The sequence below is a fragment of the Phoca vitulina genome, unplaced genomic scaffold, assembly GCF_004348235.1.
Source record: "Phoca vitulina isolate PV1807 unplaced genomic scaffold, GSC_HSeal_1.0 scaffold1, whole genome shotgun sequence".
Taxonomy (NCBI): domain Eukaryota; kingdom Metazoa; phylum Chordata; class Mammalia; order Carnivora; family Phocidae; genus Phoca; species Phoca vitulina.
In genome coordinates, this window is record NW_022589704.1 from 44,611,943 (window position 1) to 44,635,893 (window position 23,951).

At 36.3% G+C, this 23,951-nt stretch overlaps 1 protein-coding gene across 1 annotated transcript in view; it reads left to right on the plus strand.

Annotated features, from left to right (window-relative positions):
* Positions 1-23,951, plus strand: part of COL5A2 (collagen type V alpha 2 chain) — a 381,179-nt gene that overhangs the window by 91,361 nt on the left and 265,867 nt on the right. The window contains exon 4 of the mRNA XM_032406281.1: positions 17,697-17,796. The gene's annotated coding sequence lies outside the window, so the exon portion shown is untranslated. The remainder of the gene's footprint in view (positions 1-17,696; positions 17,797-23,951) is intronic.

Here is a 23,951-nt window from a genome sequence, read left to right on the forward strand (position 1 = left end):
GAGCCTCTATAGAGACTGAAGAATAAAATGGCCAGGACACAGCAGCAGAGCACTTGCAACACACATTGGAGACACCTCCTGAAGCAACAGGCCCTGGGGAACAGGGAACACTATATGGCAGGGCACTACAGTACCTCTTCTTCATAAGGCCATTACCTTCAAGAACGGGAGATGTAGCTGACTTTCCTAAAAGACAGAAGCAGGCACAGAAACATAGAAAAATGAGAAGATAGGGGAATTTGTCCCAAATGAATGAACAGGAGAAGGCCAGGGCCAGAGACCTAAGTGAAACAGATATAATTAACATGCCTGATGGAGAATTTAAAGTAATGATCATAAAGATACTCACTAGACTTGAGAAATGAGTGGAAGGCATCAGTGAGACCCTTATACAGGGTAAGGAATAGCATAGCAGAGATAAAGGGCTCAATAAATGAAATAAGAAACATGCTTGGTAGAATGAACTGCAGGTTGCAAGCAGAGGAATGAATTAATGACCTGGAAGACAGAGTAATGGAAAGTAATTAAGCTGAACAAAAGAGAGATAAAAGAATTATGCAAAATGAGAATAGGCTTCAGGAACTCAGTGATTTCATCAAACATAATAGCATTCATATTATAGGAGTCCCAAAAGAAGGAGAGAAAAGGGGGCAGAATATTTATTTCAAGAAATATTAGCTGCAGACTTTCCTAACCTGGGAAGGGAAACACATATCCAGATCCAGAAGGCACAGAAAATGCCCAAAAAATCAGTAAAAAAGCAGATCCACCCCAAGACATATTGTAATTAAATTGGCAAAATATAGTGATAAATAAAAAAATTTTAAAAGCAGCAAGACAAAAGAAGACAGTAACATACAAGGGAAACCCCATAAGGCTATCAGTGGTTTTTCATTGAAACCTTCCCAGCCAGAAAGGAGAGGCATGATATATTTAAAGTGCTGAACAGGAAAATCTGCAGCCAAGAATACTCTATCCACCCAGGTTATCATTCAGAACAGAAGGAGAGATAAAGTCAAACAAAAACTAAAGGAGTTAATGACCAGTAAATGAGCTCCACAAGAAATATTAAAGGGGATTCTGTGAGCAGAAAAGAGAGATGAAAAGTGATAATATGAAGGTAAGAGACACAAAAGCAGTAAAAATGAATATATTTGTAAATAATAAGTCCAGGAACTCACAAAATAAAAGCCTATAAAATCTGATGCCATAAACTTAAAATGTGGGGAAGGGAGGAGTAAAGAATGGGTTCAGACTTAATTGACCATCAATGTAATATAGATTGCTATATGCAGAAGACGTTATATGCAAACCAAATGGTAACCACCAGTCAAAAACTGCTAATAAATATGCAAAGAATAAAAACAAAGAAATTCAAATATATCACTAAAGAAAACCAGCAAACCATGAAAGGGAGAAAGACAAGAATCTTTAGAAACAATCTTCAGAATCTTCAGAAACAATTACAAAACAAGTAATAAAATGGCAATAAATACATATCTATCAATAATTAATTTGAATAAAAATGGACTAAATGCGTCAATCAAAAAATATGGGGTGACAGAGGGGCTAAAAAAACAAGACACATCTATATGCTGCCTACATGAGACTCATTTTAGACCTAAGGGTACATGCAGATTGAAAATGAGGGGATGGAGAAACATTTATCATGCAAATGGATGTCAAGAGAAAGCTGGAGCAGCAATACATATATCGGACAAAATAAACTTTTAAAACAAAGACTGTAATTGTAGACAAAGAACAACACTATATAAATCATTAAGGGGACAATCCAACAAGAAGATACAACAATTGTAAATGAACCCAATATGGGAGCACCCAAATACACGAAACAGTTAATAATAAACATAAAGCAACTAATTGAAAGTAATACAATCACAGTAGGGGACTTTAACACCCCACTTACAACAATGGACAGATCATCCAGAAAATCAATAAGGAAACAGTGGCTTTGAAGGACACACTGGACCAGATGGACTTAACAGATATATTCAGAACATTCCATCCTAAAGCATCAGAATACACATTCTTTCAAGCACACATGGAACATTCTCTGGAATAGATCACATAATAGGCCACAAAACAAGTCTCAACAAATTAAAAAAGATCAAAGTCATACTGTGCTTACTGGAGGGGAGATGGGCAGGGGGATAAGTTAAATAAGTGATGGGTATTAAGGCGGGCATTTGTGATGAGCACTGGGTGTTGTTTGTCAGTGATGAATCACTAAATTCTACATCTGAAACTAATATTACACTGTTGACTAACTGGAACTTAAATAAAAACTTGGGAAAAAAACTCCCAAACTTCAAAAAACCCAAAGTCATACCATGCATCTTTACTGACCATAACTCAATGAAACTTGAAGTCCACCACAAGAAATGACCTGGAAAGAGCACAAATACATGGAAGTTAAATAACATGCTACCAAACAATGAATGGGTCAACCAAGAAATGAAAGAGAAAATAAAAAAAATTCATGGAGACAAATGAAAATGAAAATGAAACAGTCCAAAATTTTTGAGATACAGCAAAAGCAGTTCTAAGAGGGAAGTTTATAGCAATACAGGCCTATCTCAAGAAGCAAAAAAAAAATCTCATCTCTAATGGTTCGTCTCCCCCTCCGATTTCCCCCCCTTCATTCTTCCCCTCCTGCTATCTTCTTCTTCTTTTTTTTTTTTTCTTAACATATATTGCATTATTTGTTTCAGAGGTACAGATCTGAGATTCAACAGTCTTGCACAATTCACAGCGCTTACCAGAGCACCTACCCTCCCCAGTGTCTATCACCCAGTCACCCCATCACTCCCACCCCACCCCCCACTCCAACAACCCTCAGTTTGTTTCCTGAGATTAAGAATTCCTCATATCAGTGAGGTCATATGATACATGTCTTTCTCTGTTTGACTTATTTCGCTCAGCATAATACCCTCCAGTTCCATCCACGTCGTTGCAAATGGCAAGATCTCATTCCTTTTGATGGCTGCATAATATTCCATTGTATATACATACCACATCTTCTTTATCCATTCATCTGTCGATGGACATCTTGGCTCTTTCCACAGTTTGGCTATTGTGGACATTGCTGCTATAAACATTGGGGTGCACGTACCCCTTCGGATCCCTACATTTGTATCTTTGGGGTATATACCCAGTAGTGCAATTGCTGGATCATATGGTAGCTCTATTTTCAACTTTTTGAGGAACCTCCATACTGTTTTCCAGAGTGGCTGCACCAGCTTGCATTCCCACCAACAGTGTAGGAGGGTTCCCCTTTCTCCGCATCCCCGCCAACATCTGAAAAACAAACTGAGGGTTCTAGAGGGGAGGGGGGTGGGAGGATGGGTTAGCCTGGTGATGGGTATTAAAGAGGGCACGTTCTGCATGGAGCACTGGGTGTTATGCACAAACAATGAATCATGGAACACTACATATAAAACTAATGATGTAATGTATGGTGATTAACATAACAATAAAAAATTCCTTTAGGGAAAAAAAAAGTCTACATTCAAATAGTAGTAAGAACGGGAAAAATACAATATTTTGATTGTTCATGAGAATGAAAGCACTCTTGGGGGGTGGGGGGATGGGTTAGCCTGGTGATGGGTATTAAGGAGGGCACGTTCTGCATGGAGCACTGGGTGTTATATGCAAACAATGAATCATGGAACACTACATCAAAAACTAATGATGTAATGTATGGTGACTAACATAACACAGTATAATAAAATTTAAAAAAATGTATTAAAAAAAAATCTCAAGTAAATATCCTAACCTTACACCTAAACAAGCTAGAAAAAGAACAACAAACAAAACCTAAAACCAGCAGAAGGAATGAAATAAAGATTGGAGCAGAAATAAATGATACAGAAACTAAAAAAAACCAATAGAACAGATCAATGAAACCAAGCTCTGGTTCCTTGAAATAATCAATAAAATTGATAAACCTCTAGCCAGACTTATCAAGAAAAAAGGAGAAAGGACTCAAATAAATAAAATCACAAATTAGGAGAAATAACAACCAACACCACAGAAAAACAGTTATAAGAAAATATTATGAAAAACTATATGCCAACAAATTGGACAACCTAGAAGTGGATAAATTCCTAGAAACATATAAACTACCAAACCTGAAACAGGAAGGAATAGAAAATTCAAACAGACTGATAACTGGTAAAGAAATTGAATTAGTAATTAACAACTCCCAACAAACAAAAGTCCAGGACCAGACAGCTTCACAAGTGAATTCTATCAAACATTTAAAGAAGAGTTAATACTTATTCTTCTCAAACTATTCCAAAAAATAGAACAGGAAGGAAAATTTCCAAATTCATTCTATCAGGCCAGAATTACCTTGATACCAAAACCAGATAAAAACACCACAAAAAAGGAGAACTACAGACCAATATCTCTGATAAACATAGATGCAAAAACCCTCAACAAAATACTAGTAAACCATATCCAACAATACATTAAAAAAAATCACTCACCATGATCAAGTGGGATTTAATCCCAGGTTGCAAATGTGGTTCAATATTTGCAAATCAATCAGTGTGATCTATCACATCAATGAGAGAAAGGATAAAAACTATATGATGATTTCAACCGATGCAGAAAAAGCATTTGATAAAGAATAACATCCATTCCTGATAAGAACCCTCAACAAAGTAGGTTTAGAGGGAATAAACCTCAACATAATAAAGGCCATATATGAAAAACCCACAGCTAACATCATCCTTAATCATCAGCTCTCAGTTTTTCCTCTAAGATCAGGAGCAAAACAAGGATGCCCACTCTCACCTCTTTTGTTCTACTGGAAGTCCTAGCCACAGCAATCAGACAACAAAAAGAAATAAAAGGTATCGAGATTATTAAGGAGAAATAAAACTTTCACTATTTGCAGAAGACATGATATATATAGAAAACCTGAGAGATTCTACCAAAAAACTGCTAGAACTGATCAACGAATTCAGTAAAGTCACAGGATACAAAATCAAGTTACAGAAATCTGTTGCATTTCCATACACCAATAATGAAGCAGCAGAAAGAGAAATTAAGAAAACAATTCCATTTACAACTGCATCAAAAACAATACGATACATATGAATAAACCTAACCAAAGAGGCAAAAGACCTGTACTCTGAAAATTATAAAACACTGACGGAAGAAATTGAAGATGACACAAAGAAATGGAAAGACATTCCATGCTCATTGTTTGGCAGAACAAATATTGTTAAAATGTCTGTACTACCCAAAGCAATCTACATATTTAATGCAATCCCTATCAAAATAACAGCATTTTTCACAGAACTTAGAGCAAACAATCCTAAAGTTTGTATGGAACCACAAAAGACCCTGAATAGCCAAAGCAATCCTGAAAGAGAAAAGCTAAACTGAGGCATCACAATTCCAAACCTCCAGTTACATTACAAAACTGTAGTGATCAAAACAGTATGGTACTGGCACAAAAATAGACACATAGATCAATAGAACAGAATAGAAAACCCAGAAATGAACCCACAACTATATGGTCAATTAATCTTTGACAAAGAAGGAAAGAATATCCAATGGGAAAAAGGCCCTTCAACAAATGGTTTTGGGAAAACTGGACAGCAACATGCAAAAAAATGAAACTGGACCACTTTCTTACAGCATACACACAAAAAAATTCAAAATTGATTAAAGACCTAAATGTGAAACCTGAAACTATAAAAATCCTAGAAGAGAACATAGGCAGTAACTTCTCTGACATCGACCATAGCAACATTTTTCTAGATATGGCTCCTGAGGCAAGGGAAACAGAAGCAAACATAAACTATTGGGACTACATCAAAATAAAAAGCTTCTGCACAGAAAAGGAAACAATCACCAAAACTAAACGGCAACCTACTGAATGGGAGAAGATATTTGCAAATGAAAACTCTGATAAAGGGTTAGTATCCAAAATATATAAAGAACTTCTACAACTCACCACCTGAAAAACAAATGATCCAATTAAAAAATGGGCAGGAGACATGAATAGGCATTTTTCTAAAGAAGACATCCAGATGGCCAACAGACACATGAAAAGATGTTCATTAACACTTATCATCAGGGAAATGCAAATCAAAACCACAATGAAGTATCACCTCACACTTGTCAGAATGGCTAAAATCAACAACACAAGAAACAACAGGTGTTGGCGAGGATTTGGAGAAAAAGGAACCCCCCTGCACTGTTGGTAGGAATGCAAACTGGTGTAGCAACTGTGGAAAACAGTTTGGAGGTTCCTCAAAAAGTGAAAAATAGAACTACCCTAGGATTCAGCAACCACACTGCTAGGTATTTACCCAAAGAATACAAAAACAATCCAAAGGATACATGCACCCTGATGTTTATAGCAACATTAACTACATTAGCCAAGATATGGAGGGAGCCAAGTATCCATTGATTGATGAATGAATAAAGAATGTTCATGTGGAATATTATTCAGCCATAAAACAGAATGAAATCTTGCTACATGCAACGACATAGATGGAGCTGAAGAGTATAATGCTAAGCGAAATGTCAGACAAAGACAAATACCGTATGATTTCACTAATACGTGGAATTTAAGAAACAAAACAAAGGAGCAAAAGGGGGAAAAGAGAGAGAGAGAGAGACAAATCAAGAAACAAACTCTTAACTCTATAGAAAAAACTGATGGTTACTAGAGGGGAGGCAGGTGGGGGGATGGGTGGAATAGGTGATGGGAATTAAAGAGTATATTTATTGTGATGAGCAGTAAATCCTATATAGAATTGTTGGATCTCTATATTTATACCTATAACTAATATAACATTGTATGTTAACTGGAATTAAAAACTTTTAGAAAAGAAAGGTATACAAAGTATAATAAAAATGTAAAGTTACATAGTATATATTGTGCTAGGATTTACACACATATATATATATGCATATTGGCCTAGTTCTTCATCTTATTTTTTCACCTAACAATTATTATGGGGATTTTTTAATTATTATATATACAGAGATGCCTAGTTATTTTAAGGATTGAATATTATTTCTTGTGTGGACATAGCATAAAATATTCCATCAATCCCCTCCTGATAGATGCTTAGGTAATTACTTAATTCCCAGTCTTATAAACCATGCTGCAATGAATATCCTTATGTATACTTCCTTGTGAACGTGTATGAAAATCTTTGGATAATTTTCTAGAAATGCAGTTGCTGGTTTGAAAGGTATGTGACTCGATCATTTTTAACATTGGGCCATAATTTGAAGTAGCATTTATTTTAGATAACACAGCAGCAGAGGACATGTAGAATTCAGTGATGTTTTTCTATTTGTTAGCCAGATGGAAATCTCTAGATAGTGAATGAGACTCCTAGAGCCAAAAACTCTGCTGAGAGAATCTCACAAGTAGTATGTAGCAAGGAGGAAAAGTCATCAATGTGGATGTGGCAGAGGGCCAGGACTCTTATTCTGATATTAACCAGGATTTTAATTTTGTAAGTTTCCTGAGCCATTACAGAAAGTCCTTTGTTTAAAATGTTTCAAAGCCAGAAAAAAAAAGCATCATGTAGTTCAGAAGGTAGAGAAATTAGAAACATCTGGTAAATTTGGTTGCCGACATGGCTTGTGCTGACATGGAGATGTAATAACCAGGCGGTTGACTAGTCCAGTCTAATTTGGGTGAATAATATTTTCTCAGCAGTCTCCTGGCCACAAACTATCAAAAAAGCAATGGGAACATGCTGTAAAGTGCCTTGATGCCCAGAACAATTACACTCTGGAAACATTCTCTTGGCTGGCTGAAGATGACCTATGACCATGGCTCAGTTCATTCCACAAACAGAATTAGTCACAGAGCACATGTGAAATAACACTCTTTGTAGGACTTTTCTTGTGTTAACTTTCTAAGTGCATGATGCCATGATGGGTCCTCACACCTTGGAATGCTGTTTATTACCTTACAGTAGCAGGGATGGAAAATAACACAACACTTTGCTTTATATAATTATACAAGTACCATTTTCCCCATGTTGTTATTGACTGTACTGTTTTCAGAGCTATCTTAACATATGAATGAGGCTGGTGTAAGAGTCTGAGTTTGACTTTAGTTGTAACATATTTTTACTATCTTAATATCATATAAATAACATGCAAGTAACTGTTGTACTCAGAAACATACTGATATTCAGTTCAGCTCTGCACTTATGTGTCTTTCTGATCCCTTTCTGGTCCCTCTCTGATCTCATGAGAGAAAATTTATTACTTCGCTTTCATGTAATGCGTATGTATTTCAAACATAATCCAGTTGATTTACTTGTCACTTTGCGTTTTAATTTATTTATGTACCTGTCTCCAACTGGACGTCTACTCATCAAAGTTAGGAGTATTTTATTTTGTAATGTAATCATGGTGACTGTCAGAGTGCCAAACTCATAATAAATAAAGAATAAATGTTTATAACATGAATGAATCGGTCAGCTAATCAGAGACCATGAGGTATTTTGATATGAAATCTAGTCTAGCTACTAATCATTTTTCTCCAATGGATACATTCTTCCATTTGGTTTCCTTAAAACTTTTTTACTAATCCATGTTGTTGGGTGATTTTCCAAAGGCATCTGTAACTTCCTGAGTATGTACTCTGAAAGCATTGGCATATAATTCTGTAATTAGTCAGGATGGACCAATTTCGTGATGCCACTTTCAAAGACTTCTGAGAAGAGTTCTGATGGGAAGCGTTAGTTTGCTGTAACTGAAAGTTAGTGTCTTGCTTTCTACTATACCTGGACATTATAACCTAAGAAATATCCAAAGTAGCTGGTACAGCCACTCTGGAAAACAGTATGGAGGTTCCCCAAAAAGTTAAAAAATAGAGCAATTGCACTAGTAGGTGTTTACCCCAAAGATACAGATGTAGTGAAAAGAAGGGGCACGTGCACCCCAGTGTTCATAGCAGCAATGTTCACAATAGCCAATCTGTGGAAAAAGTTGAGATGTCCTTCAACAAATGAATGGTTAAAGAAGATATGATTTGTATATACAATGGAATATTACTCAGCCATCAGAAAGGATGAATACCCACCATTTGCATCGACATGGTTGGAACTGGAGGGGATTATGCTAACTGAAATAACTCAATCAGAGAAAGACAATTATCATATGGTTTCACTCATATGTGGAACATAAAGAATAGCGCGGAGGACCACAGGAGAAGGGAGGGAAAACTGGATGGGAAGAAATCAGAGAGGGAGACAAACCATGAGAGACTCTGGACTCTGGGAAACAAACTGAGAGTTACAGAAGGGAGATGGTGGGGGGATGGGGTAGCTGGGTGATGGGTATTAAGGAGGGCACGTACTGTGATGGGCACTGGGTGTTATACACAACTAGTGAATCATTGAACACTACATCAGAAACTAATGATGTACTATATGTTGGCTAACTGAACATAATAAAAAACAAAAACAAACAAACAAAAAACAAAAGAAATGTCCAAAGTATTGCATCAAATTAAAGAACCTTCAAAAAATAGTTCTTATCAGGAATCTATTTTCTGAATTATTTGTAACCATCATCATCAAAGTGTGTCCATCAAGCACTGCCATGTAGCTAGTACGTCCCTGAGTACTGTACCAATTAAGTTGTCTATACAAACCCAGTTGATGCAACACACATTGTTTTTACAGTTCTTTTCAGTTTGGATTCAGTATCCTTCTGATTTTGTTTAGAATTCTGCTTGCTTAAAAGTTGAACATGATGTTTAGTTATTGTTTCTTTCTTTGTCACTTTTAATTTTCAACAATCCTTCCTAGTCCATACGCTGAAAAAAGCATTTCCTTGGGCCCATTCTCCTTGCAGCTCCTGCCCTGCCCTTTCATGTTTATGTGGTCTAGCCTAATTTCATGTCAAGCCTTTATCCTTTCTTTTGTAGGAAAATGGGTGTATTAAGGCAAGACACAATGATGTATAATATAGGTTTTGCATTTCAAGACGACTAGGGGATGATTCAAAATATGAGAAGTTAAGATTTTATTCACAATAAAGAATGTTGGGATATTATGTTAGTAATTGAGTCCAGCTATGTTGTGTATCTTTGAGAAAATTATATAATATTTCCAAGTTTCCTTGTCTTTAAAATATGACGAATATTGGAGATGATTGAGTGTCTTGCGTAGCTGAAACATAGTAGGCACTGAAAATGACAGCTAATAGCAGAATGTATAGCTGCAAAATATACTGGGAGAAGGGCGCCTGGGTGGTGCAGTCAGTTAAGCATCTGACTCTTGGTTTTGGCTCAGGTCGTGATCTCATGGTGGTGAGATCGAACCCTGCTTCAGGCTCCACACTCAGCTTGGAGTCTGCTTGAGATTCTCTCTCTCTCTCTCCCTCTGCCTCTTCCTCTCATGCTTTCTCTCTGTCTCTCTGTCTCTCTCAAATAAATAAATCTTAAAAAAAAAAAACAACACTGGGAGAAAGAATCTTGTCTAAGCTTGGTGTGTATATGTCATGCATGCTGCTACTCCATGTTCATGTTGCCCACAGTAGGTCCTGCTAATGGCTCAGCACCTTTTCCATTGCTTCTGCATGCAGCTTTAAGATTACTTATAAGTAGCCAATGCCAGGTAACCAAAGAAGGAAAATGAGTTGAAACCATTTTTTCATCCCTCATATAGTCCAGTCCTTTCATACTACAGAAAAGAAAACTGAGGCCTAGAGAAGTTACATGATTTCCTCAAGGTGATATACATTTAGTGAGCAGTCAGAACCTGTACTAAAGTCAGAACTTTTCATTCAGTTCTCCTTCATTGCAACATCGGCCTTTCTTGTTCACCTTCTTTCATCATAACCAGAGCTGGGATTCATTGTCAGTTGCCAATTTTTTTCTCAAGCAAATAAATTAACCCATTTTTTTGAACTAGTATCTGCTGGTTTACATAAATGAGCCACACTGACCACTTTCTACTGGTGATTATATGTATTTTTTAAAAGCCATGGTGTTTGATTCAAACCTTCTGTTCGATTGGCTTTCAGAAAAGCAAAAGACTGAGGGTCAGCAGATGTTGAAGGAGGTAAAATCAAGGTAAACAATTAGATAAGTAGGAAGAGGTTTCCTAAGCAAGACTAACTCTAAACATTTTCCACATCTTCTCCTTTGATCATTTGACTTTTTTTTTTCCTGGTCTGTTATGGTATGCTGAAATTTTGGGTTTGAATCCTCAGAAACTGGCAACAGTTAAATTAGTCCTTTTTTTTTTTTTTTTACTGAGAACATGCCCATGCTCGCTAACAGCTACCAAATTAATTTGGACTTACTTAGCCAAAGGAAAAACAGGATGAGAAAAGACAATGTGAAGTCTCTTTTCTCATCGCTTATGCCTCCACCCCCACTGTTTTTTGTTTGTTTTAGTTATATTTTCAAATACTCTCTCATTTTCCCATGTTCTGCATTCACTTAGAAAATCTTCTAATAGCACAGAGGACAAACAGGAGTTCCAGAAGTGCTGACTCATCACAGCAGAAGTCCAGTGGTTTGGCAGGAGACTTAATTTTGAAATGTTGAAATTGACCCTTTTAAAAATAAGTCCATGGCAGCAGATGTCACTGTTGGTCTATCTTAACTTTAGGGCACTTCTTGAGCAGTGTTTGCTCATGAGTATATGAGCCTCGGGATCCTAGATTTTAGGTAGCACGGTCTTGTGGGGACATTTCATGATGGTCTGTGGCACTAATGTAAGGGCCAATTTCTTCTTCCTGGAACCTAATTTAATTACATAGAGTTTTTAATGTTATGATTGTGATTTTTTTTTCTTTAAAGATTTATTTATTTTAGAGATTGAGAGTGTGTGAGCAGGGGGAGGGGCAGAAGGAGAGAGAGAAAGAGAAGCTCAAGCAGATCCCTGCTCAGCACAGAGTCCAATATGGGGCTCCATCCCATGACCCTGAGATCATGACCTGAGCCAAAATCGAGAGTCGGATGCTCAACTGACTGAGCCACCCAGGTGCTCCCATTATGATTTTCATACTAATGTCATTTGCCTTTTTTTAACAGAGATCTTTTCCTCTAGGTCCAAATTTTCTTTGTTTCTTTCCTCTTTCTCTGTCTCATTTCTTAAGCATGGAACAGCTTTCTTTTTTCTGCTCAGATATGCTTATTTATTCATGTATAAATTTCCTTAATTCTTACATTCTCTAAGATACCTCCTTCAACATTAATTCTTTTGCTATTAACTCTGATGCAATTATTAACTCTTACTTTTCTGAGTAAATAATTTGTGCCAGTTATTTAACTATTCTCTCAGTTCCATGTCCTCCTTTTTGACTCTACTTGGTGATACTAGGACCCTGCAAATATCATTCCTCAGATTTTCTTGCCAGATTCTTCAAGGCATTAGAGGGATCTGGAAGATATTGGAGGGCGGGCTTTCTATATGATGAAAGAGGAGATAGACTTTCTTACTGTTTTAAAATTTGTACTATTCCTCTTGGCTTCAATTCCCAAATGGCAGTTATTCTAAGCATCAGGTAGTGGCCCCAGCTATGTAAATGACTCCAGCCTCCAGCTGCTTTTGGCACTTCCAGAACCATCTTATAGTGTTCCCTCAGAGGTACCAGCAGCAGCCAGCCCAAGTCCCTTCTTTAAAGCATCAAATCTGGGGGCTCAATCTTGTAGCTCCTAGGTTCTGGTTATCTCCAGCTTTTCCCTTTTGGTACCCTAACCTCAGGCATTGTGGCTCCTTATGGAATGTTCTGTTTTTGCACATGCAGACCTCTTAACACCTGCAGAACCAATTTCCTCCATTGAGTTCCCTCTGTTGAGTGTGGGTTTCTATTTTCTTGACTTGTAAAAAAAAAAAAAAAATATATATATATATGGTCATATATATTTCAAATTATATTTAGGTTAAAAATAGGAAAAAAGCAAATAGCAAATTCACTGCATTGTGTTTTTGATCTGTATTTTAAGAATGCTTCCCTGATTTGAGCCTTCAGTATAAAATATATAGTGATGATTTTGACTACTTGATAACGGGATGTGTTTTGTGAAATGTACGTATACCTCCTGACATGATCAAAGCAGAAACTGATGTTAACATTGATAGTAATTTTTCCTTGTGAAAACACCTAATCCTTGCTGATGGGATTCTGGATAGGTTTGACAATTACTAAAATCACTTGATACCTATTCTCTATCCCTGATCTAATTCATACTTCATTATATGGAAAGAAAACCAAAGCCTGAAGAGATGAAGGGGCAAACTTAAGGACATACAAGTGAGCTGTTAGAAACCTGGAGCAGAACTCAATCCAATTTTCTTTCTTTTGCCTCAAGCTGCTTTTAGTTGCTCATGATTTTACACATATCCAGTGCAAGGATTTGTTAGCATTTTGTAAGAACTGAACATAAATAAAGGAATTAATACAGGGTTTCTTTGGAATTAATCATAGTTATATTAGTGTACCATGCTGAGAACTTTAATTTGGAAGGGATAATGTTAAAGAAGTTGTTGCCTTTCTGTGAAAGTCAGTTACTTCTTTATACTATGTATTTATTCATTCATTCACGTTCAGTCAACTAACACTTACTAATATGTACTAATGTACAAGTGTCAGTGTATTAGTGTCATTTTGACTGTTTTAGATCTTTCAGCATCCCCTCTTTCTGTTCACAGCACTGCTTGCATGAATTGCGCTACATTAACTTCTCATACTTTCTCAATTCTTTTCTACAATCTAGTTTCTGCTCCTTTTCTATTGAAACAATCCTTGAATTCACCAATGACCTATCTATCACCAAATCCAATAAACACTTTTCTGCTTTTGTCTTGACCCACTTTCTGTGGCAATTGGCATTATTGACCAGTCTCTCCTTCCTGAAAACTCCCCCTTTCTTTTTAGATATTTTTGTAATAAGTTATCCTCCTACTTTTCCTATTGCTATTTCTCACATCTCCTATGTAGGATCTCAGATATCAGTGACCTCCACAATCTCTGTTCCTGGTTTTGTGCCCTTCTCACTATATTTTCTGTCCTGTATGACCCTCTTCTGGCTCACCTTCTGACCTTCTACCATCATGTATGTTCTGAAGATTCCCAAATCCATATCTCTAGCCTAGACCTCTTTCCTAAGCTCCAGATCTTAATGTACAGCTGTTTGCTGGAAAGTCGCTCCATCCACAAATATCCTTGTTCCACCCATACCAAGGTACTTGCAGCTTTTGCTCTCATCATGTTCCATATCTCTGTATTCCACAATCTTCTCCCTATTTGGAATGCTTCAGTTCCTGTTCAGTTTCTTCATATAGTTCATGCCTAACTCAGTTCTAATGTCTAATTTAAAAAAAACTCAACAACCTTATTTCAAATATCTCAGTTTAAATATCTTATTTGAAACAACTGTCTTAGTTAAAATATTTTTTTGGGAACATTCCTCCCTGATGCTTCATTGTTCATACTTCTTTTCTTGTTCATACCTTTCTTTTATTCATATCACAATCCTAATGCTTGACTGTTACCATTGTTTCCTTTGCTCCTTACTAGATTCTTTTGATAGTCTCTAAAGATGAGTGCCATCAAGATCTCACCTTCCTATACATGCATGCTGCTTCTCACAGAAAGAGGTGGAGTCTCTTTCCCCTCTTCTTGAATATGGGCTGTACTTTTGACTTGCTTTAGCCAACAGTGTGCGGCAGAAGTACCATTCTGAGATTTCTTAGTCCAGGCTTAAAGGGGCTTGGAGCTTTCTTGTCTTTACCATTTGCATCCTAATTGCCATGCTTTCAAGATGTCCAAGTTAAACATCTGAATGATCAGAGGCCATGTAGAGAGATACCCTGAAGGATAAGAGGCTATCATGGACATTTCAGCCCTAGTTGAGCTTCCAGTGAATGCAACTGTATGAATGACTGTGTCATAGCTAGGTAGTTGCTCTCAAATCTAGTTACTTATCAGAATCATCTGGAGAGCTTTTCAAAATTATTGCCTCTTGGAGACTTTTATTTGATACATCTGTGTTGGAGCCCAAATCCGTTTTTTTTTTTTTTTTTAAGTAGGCTCCACACTGAGTGTGGAGCCCAACGTGGGGCTTGAACGCACAACCCTGAGATCAAGACCTGAGCTGAGATCAAGAGTCTGATGCTTAACCAGCTGAACCACCCAGGCACCCCCAAAATCTATTTTTATAAAGCACTATGGGGTGCCTGGCTTGCTCAGTCTGAGGAGTATGTAACTCTTGATCTCGGGGTCATGAGTTCCAGCTCCATGTTGAGTGTAGAGATTACAAAAAAAAAAAAAAAAAAAAAAAAGAAAGAAAGAAAGAAAGAGAAAGAAAGAAAGAAAAGAAGTTAGGAAAGGCACTAAACATGTTTGAGTTTCAATTTCTGTACTTTCAAACTGAGGATAATGTTACCTATTTTTTAAAAAAGCACTAAGCTATGATCTAGATTTCTGATGATACAAAGGGCTCTTTTGCATTGCTCAGAACACTTGTGAAGGTGGGTAGAAGATAGTCTTTTCCTAGTTAAACAAGGGAAATATATATTTCCCAGAGAAAGAGACAAGAATAATAGACTGTTGAAGGCATCTAGATTACCTAATTGAGGGGTTCACAAGCCTGCATGCAAAAGAGAATTGTCTGGGAGTTTGAAAATACCAATGTCAGCACCTAGTGCAGCACGATAACATCAGAATCTCTGGGAATTGGACACCAGCATCCATTGCAGACTAATCATATTAGAATCTCTGGGGGCAGGGCATCCCGTGTTGATTGAGAACCATCTTCAACAGAGTTTGGCAAACATTTTCTGTAAAGGGCCAGACTGTAAGTATTTTGGCTTTGGTAATATTTGAAATATTTTTGGCCATATGGTCTCTGTCACAGTGCTCAACACTGCTGTTGTAGCATAGAAGTAGCCATAGATACGACATAAACAAATGAACATGCTTGTGTTCTAATGAATCCTTATTTATGGGCACAGATTTGAAACTGTAGTTTACTGACTAATGAACTTGAGCAAACAACACCTAATTTTTAAAAATTTCAGCTTTGTTGGGGTAAAATTGTAAGATACTTAAAGCGTACATTGTGGTGAGTTGATATACATATATATTGTGAAAGGATTTCTGCCTCCCTTTCTAGCTAATTAACACATCCATTGCTCCATGTATTTATCTTTCTTTTTCTTTTTTGGTGAGAACATTTAAGTTCAACTCTATTAGCAAATTTCAATTGTACAAGTGTTATCAATGTATATCAACTATAATCACCATATTTTCCCTGGCAACCACTTTTCTACTCTCTGTTTCTATGAATTTGACATTTTCCCCATTTTAGATTTCATATATAAGTGATATCATGCAGTATTTGTCTTTCTCTGTCTGGCTTATTTCACCTAGCATAATGTCCTCAAAGTCTATCTGTGTTGTCATAAATGGCAGGACTACGTTCTTTCTCACACAGCTGAATAATATTCCATTCTGGTGTGTGTGTGTGTGTGTGTGTGTATACATCTCACATCTACTTTATCCACTCATCTGTTGATGGGCACTTAGTTGTTTCCATATCTTGGCTATTATAAATAATGGTGCAATGAACATGGGAGTGCAAAGATCTACTCAATATCCTGTTTTAATTTTCTTTGGAAATCTCTACTTTTAGGCTTATTCTTCCAATTTTTAAATATTGTCAACTAACTGAAAAAATTTTTTAAATGCTGTGTAAGTCAAACTAAACATGTGTCTGGGCTGGATCCAGTTACTGCATCTGTGGAGAATCTGAGCAATGACAGAATCAAGGAGAGTTGGGTGTGGAATCTGGGAGAGGAACTGCTTTGTCAAAGAAAGCACGTGTGAGGGAAATACCAAGAGTAAGAGAGAGATGGAGGATTGGGCTAGGGAGTAGAGCAGTGATGAATCATTTAAGGAGTCAAGAGAGATCAGGTCTCCTTCCATTTACATTTCTATTAAATGAAGGAATAACTTTTATTGGGATAATGCTAAAATATTTTATAATATTTTTTTCTCTCATGTCTGTGTCTTTATAGTTATTGTCAAGAAAAGAAATAAGATCATATGTAGATGATGGGAACTGTTAAAAACCAGGTGGCTTATTATTCAGGACTTTAGGGAGTAGAGAAAGGAAAGAGTCGGGGAACTGGCTAGGAGCAGAGAATAGGCCTTGGGGGTCTATCTGCAAGTAGAGTGGAATAGAGCTAGATGAGTATGGGGAGAAAATATACCTCAGGAGTGATATTCAATACTTAGAACAGAAAGAGAGAACTGGGATTAGACAAAAGTGGAGGCTGGCCAGGAATCAAGTCCTGGTGGGCTGGAAGGTATTTTGGCAGTGTTGGTCAAAGTAGTAGCCAAGGTGAGGTACTGAGCTGGGTGGCCAAGATCAGAGCCAGAACTATTGAATACAGAGCCAGGGATCTGGAGGCAGTTGGAAAGATATGCAAAGCAGACTATGCCAAGAATATGTACCCCCTGGTTTGGGAGTTTTCAAGTGGGAAAATTGCTGAGTTCATAATACATATTATGTAACTAACATAGTAATTCTTCTTAGGCTATTTTTTAAGTCAATGTTGAATTAAGAGTTAAACTAGATTTAAAATCTGGAATTTTGGTTAAAAAAATTAAAACATCCAAACATATCATCTTTCCAACAAATGTTTTTTAAACAGACCTCTCAGCCAAGTTGCCTAAGAACAACAGTTGACAAGAACTGCACGTCTTCAAACACTGTCTACGGCAGAATGGAAACAGGAACCTCTGGGAATATCTGTGAGTCATAAAATGTTGTAAGGAACTTTCCAAAGACATTTTCTTACTAGGATAGAGAGTTCTAATCTCATATTGGCAGACTCTGTTGGCGACAAAGTACATTGTTTACTTTGATTCCTTTTCAGCTGTCCTTCATGACCTTGGTTTATCAAGTTTTTGATATATTGGAACAGAAGAGTTGCATAAAATGACAAGATTGTAACCCCTTCTGTTCTTCTAGTCTCTTAAAAGATAAAAATCATGATCCTAATCTATGCTTCCTTTGTGAGTATGTTTAAGTCAGTTGTCTTTGAAGGAACTAGTTTGGATTACTCCCACAATTTTGAAAGCTTATAGTACTAGTAATTGAAGACATATGTTTTCTTTTAATTAAGAAAGGATGTCAAAAAACACTTCATAATGCTGCCGAAAGGGGTATTTCTAAGTGTGGTGTGCATGCATGCATGGGGTCATTTAATCTAGTTTAAATATGAATGTTTGAATTTGGGGAAATATAGACACAAATGCATATCCAACAAACATAGTTATCAATGTTAAGAAAAGACCAAAAAGTAGGCCAGAAAAAAAGAATACCCAATCCTTTGCTCATAAATTTAATCTAAATCTAAATTTTTGGATATTTGATGGAGTCTGAGTAATTTCTAAATTGATTTATTATTTACAGATCTTTTCTATTTTTATTTCATTTTTAAAGCAGAGGTTCAAAAGGTTTTGACTATTGTACAAAACTGTGCAATCACCACCCAAATCAATATGTAGAACATTTCTATCACCTAGAAAGCTCCCATGTGACCCTTCTAGTCATTCTTCTACCACCACTCTCCTCCAAACACCAGAAACAGCAGAGATTAGTTTTGCATGCTCTTGGACTTCATATAAATTGAATCATACAGTATGTACTTTTTTGGGTTTTGCTTCTTTGACCCAGCATGTTTTTAAGATTCATCCAAATTATTGTGTGTTTGAGTCATTCAGTCCTTTTAATTGCTCAGTAGTATTCCATTGTATGAATATATATACCACTGTCTGTTCTTTTGATGATGAACATTTGCATTGTTCCCAATTTTTGGCTATTATAAATAGGAGTGCTAAAACATTCTTGTAAAAGTCATTTTGTAGTGTATGTTTTTATATCTCTTGGATAACTACCTAAGAATGGGATCCCTCCATCGTAGGATTTTATAAGAAATTGCCAAACCATTTTCTAAAGTGATTGTATGATTTTACAGTCTTACCAGCAATGAATGGAGTTCCATATCCTTGTCATTTTTTAGTATTAGTCTTTTTGATTTTAACGTCTCAAGTGAGATTGAAATATTATTTCATTGTGATTTTATTTGCATTTCTCTGATTACTAATGATGTTGAGGAACTTTCTGTTTGTTTATTGGTCATTTCTTTATCTTGCTTTGTGAAGTATCTCTTCAATTCTTTCACCTATTTAAAAAAATTTTTTTAGAGGTTCTCTTTATATTCTAAGAGTCCTTTCAGATAATGTTTCTCCTAGTCTGGATCTTGTCTATTTACTTCCTTAATGGCTACTTTTTTTTAGTTGAGGAATAATTAATCAGAACAAATTAATAATTAATTTAATTGAGAAATAATTCAAATGCCATAAAACTTACCCTTTTAAAGTAAATCAGTAGTTTTTAGTATATTCACAGCTGTACAACTATCAGCCGTATGTAATTTTAGAACGTTTTCATAACTCCCCAAGTAAACTCCATGTCCATTAATGTTCATTCCCCATTTTCCTCTCCTCCTGTAGACCCTGACAACTGCTAATATAATATCTGTCTCTATAGATTTGCCTCTTCTGGACAGTTTATGTAATTGTAATTATATACAGTTGTACAGCCTGGTGCAAATATGCAGCTTTTGTATGTGGCTTCTTTCACTGTGAACATGATTTATGGCTGAATAGTATTTCACTGTATAGATATGCCACATTTTAAAAAATCTATTCATCAGTTGATGAATATTTGGATTGTTTCTACTTTTTGGCTCTTATGAATAATGCTGCTTTGAAACATGTATGTACAAGTTTTCATATAAGTGTATATTTCAATTCTCTTGAATATATTCCCACTCTTGACTGAAAATGGTCCCCCAACATTGATATGTTGAAAACCTAATCCCCAATGTGATGGTATTTGGAGATGGGAGGCTTTGGGAGATGATTAGTTCATCAGGGTGGAGCCCTTATGGTGGGACTCATGCCGTAAGACATGAAAGAGCTTGCTTCCTTTTTAACTTTTTGAGGAACATCCATACTGTTCTCCAGAGTGGTTGACCAGTTTGCATTCCCACCAATAGTGCAAGAGGGCCCCCCTTTCTCCACATCCTCACCAGCACCTGTTGTTTCTTGTGTTGTTGATTTTAGCCATTCTGACAGGTGCAAGGTGATACCTCATTGTAGTTTCGATTTGTATCTCCTTGATGATAAGTGATGTTGAGCATCCTCTCATGTGTCTGTTGCTCATCTGGATGTCTTCTTTGAAAAAATGTCTATTCATGTCTTCTGCTCATATTTTAATTGGATTATTCATTTTTTTTGGCTGTTGAGTTTTACAAGTTTTTATGTATTTTAGATACTAACCCTTTATCAGATTTTTCATTTGCAAATATCTTCTCCCATTCTGTAGGTTGCCTTTTCATTTTTTTTTTCTTTTAACATTTCAATGGGATAACTTGAAACTCTCAAAAATATGCAAACAAATAAGAGTAAATGATTTAGGAACAATCATTGCAAATTACACACACACACAGTTATACATACAAATGATTAAATGCTAAGTAGGTGGAAAATGTGAAGATGTGTGTGTGGGTGTGGGTGTGTGTGTGTTGGAGAGCTATAGAATTGTTTACAGCTGTGCTTTTCAAACATTTCTGTCGAAGCATCACTAAGTAGAGAAGAAACATGGATGGTTGGGAGTAAGAGAGGAGTGACTAGGTGCAGACTCTTTCTTCAACATGTCATGTTTTATTTTATTTTATTTTACTTATTTTTATTTTTTTAAAGATTTTATTTATTTGAGAGAGAGAGCAAGTGAGGAGGGGCAAAAGGGGAGGGAGAGAGAATCTGAAGCAGACTCTGCACTGAGTGTGGAGCCCGATGGTGGGGGGGTGCTCAATCCCATGACCCAGAGATCATGACCTGAGCAGAAACCAAGAGTCCGACACTTAACCGACTGCAACCACCCAGGTGCCCCATGTCATGTTTTATTTTAAAAATTTATACAATTTTCATTTTATTTCATGCCATATCCATGTTTGTCTTGATATAAAAACAATAACAGGTAAAGTTATTTTATCTTCAAATTTGATTAAAATAGACACCTGGGGGGTGCCTGGGTGGCTCAGTCTTTAAGCGTCTGCCTTCGGCTCGGGTCATGATCCTGGGGTCCTGGGATCGAGCCCTGCATCAGGCTCCCTGCTCAGCCGGGAGCCTGCTTCTCCCTCTCCCACTCCCTCTGCTTGTGTTCCCTCTCTAGCTGTCTCTCTCTCTCTGTCAAATAAATAAAATCTTAAAAAAAAAAAAAAGGCACCTGAAGAAGCTATGTCATGTCTAGCCTTGCTTTTGAGCATTTCTTGGCATAGTAAATCATATCTTAGGGATTTACATACTTTTGTTTGAGAAACACAGATGTATAATGATAAATAAATGAATCATAGTCAGGTGCAGCTTGTGCATTCAGAGGCAGTTGTTTTGATTCTGACAGAGGTTTGCTTGTAGGTAGTTAAAGCAGCTGCGTCAAAATTCCAGCCTATTCAAAGAGGTTGTACCAACAGAAACCTCTGAACCTCACTCTATCTTTGGCTTCTCTTCAATCCCATCTCCTAGGGCTGGGAGAGGAGACAGAGTGATATTTGTTTCACAAATTAATTAAAAATAAAAGTCGGTGATAAAAGTTTAATGGTTTGATTTTTAGCTATTTTAAAATGACACCATGTCAAAACAGCTTCATCAAAATATCATTTACCTGTTGGGTACAATTATTTGAAGGAGTTCATGGAGAATAAAAAACTTTAGAAAAAAAATGCTGTAGTGTAGAGTAAGTTTAAAGGGCTTCTTGTTGAGCCTAATTGACAAACCCATGGCAATTAATTAATCCACTTGTTTTGAAAAATTAAATTAAATAACTAGGAGAGGGAGGTGTATAGAGGGAATCAACTAATTCAAGGCTGGCATAGAAATCAAAGGCCAGAGGAAAGTGAGAAAGTGGGGAATTCAGTAAAATGGGTGGTGGAGACAGGTGGAATTCCCTAAACCCTTTGATTAGGTCATAAGTAATGTTATACAGGTTGACTCTGCTGGTGAGGAAAACTTAATTGGTACTTTTATGCCCTTATATTAGTTTGCTAGGGCTACAGTATCATAGTACCACAAACCAGGTGGCTTAACAACAGAAATTTATTGTCTCACAGTTCAGAGGCTGGAAGTCCAAGATCAAGGTGTTGGCAGGATTGGTACCTTCTTAAGGCTGTAAGGGAAGGATTTGTTCCTCTCTTTTTGTCTTACAGATGATCACCATTATGTTCACATGGCATTCTGCCCATATGACTAAGTCTGTAAGTAAATTCCTCCTTTTTATAATGATACCAGCCACGTTGGGTTAGAGCCCACACTAATGATCTCACTGTAACTTAATTACCTTTGTGAAGATCATCTCTGCAAATAAGGTCACATTTTGAGATCCTGGGGCTTAGGACTTCAACATACAAATCTGGGGGGTGGGGCAGGGGCACAATTCAACCTCTAACACATCTCTTTATACTTTAACTTAATTTCATAAGTGAGCTCACACCAAATCTCTTCTCGGACACTGAGATGAAATGAAATATTAATGCAGTTTGAATTCAGCCCTGGCTAGGACCACTCATACCAGTGGTTGCAGACACAGTGCACTACTGTGGGTCAGATATAGGGTCTAGAATAAGAAACAATATGATGGCATCTCAGCTCTGTGTATCATGCATCAATCTAGAGAGTTCAGGAGCTCTGAGGATAAACACATTTCATATATTTAGTACTAAAGAGAAAATGTTTGTTAGGAACAAGTGAGTGCTCATGTTTTTATTTCATTTGAATTACAATCATATTTACTGCTCCTATATCTTGCTCAATCTAATAATCTTGGACACTAGCTAATCAATTTTATAGTTTATAAATTTCAGTTTGAGACATTTTGCATGTTGACACACAGCTGCTTTTAGTCACCTGCAAATAAGTTATATCTCTAATGTAATCCGACTAAGTCTGCACTTCAAACATAGAAATAATTCTCATTAATTTAAAGTCACCTAATTTTTGGATTACCTACTACTCTTTGGGATTATATATACCTTTCCCCACTCCATCAGTGTGGATGAAAGTGGTTTGTTGGTATAAGTAATAAAAGTGGCAGATTAAATGGTTTGGAAAATGTGGTAATATGTAGAAATAAATTACTAAAAAATTTTATGTATTATTTTAAATAAAGAATATTTTTAAGAGTCATTGCTAGTCATTAAGAATGTGGATTCTTGAACTAGACAATCTTGGTTCAATCTTAGGACCTAACAGTACATGAAAAATGTTTGTATTACCTGGCATAGGAAGCAGTCTAGATGTGTTAACTTTTTTTTTTTTTTTTTGCTATCAGAGAACAAAATATATTAAGAGGCAATAACATGAAATAACACCAAAACCAAATGAATATTTCTTATAATTTATATGGAGACAATAATGCTAGAATAATTAAAATTACTTGAAAATCTCATTCCTAATAAAATTCTAGATTAGAAAATTGATATTTGAAGCTTTACCAGTAGGTATATACTATCCATAAAATAATGTTAATGACTTGGACTCTATGACATTTTGATTACTAGAGAACACCATGCAGATTAGTGTGTCATTCTACAGAAATGACTTCGCAAGTTCTTTTTTTAAAAATAATATACATTGGGCTTTACATCAAGGCTACTAGAAATAAGATTATAAATAATCTCTCTATATTTTCTGAAAAACCACTATTGTTGGTGCTCCCTGTGTAACACTCACTTGATATAGCCCTTTAAAAAAATATTAATAGGGAAACGGTTCTTTTGCCTGACAAACTTCTCTGCTTCCTTTTATAAGAAAACAAGAAAGATTAAGCCCATCATTTCTCT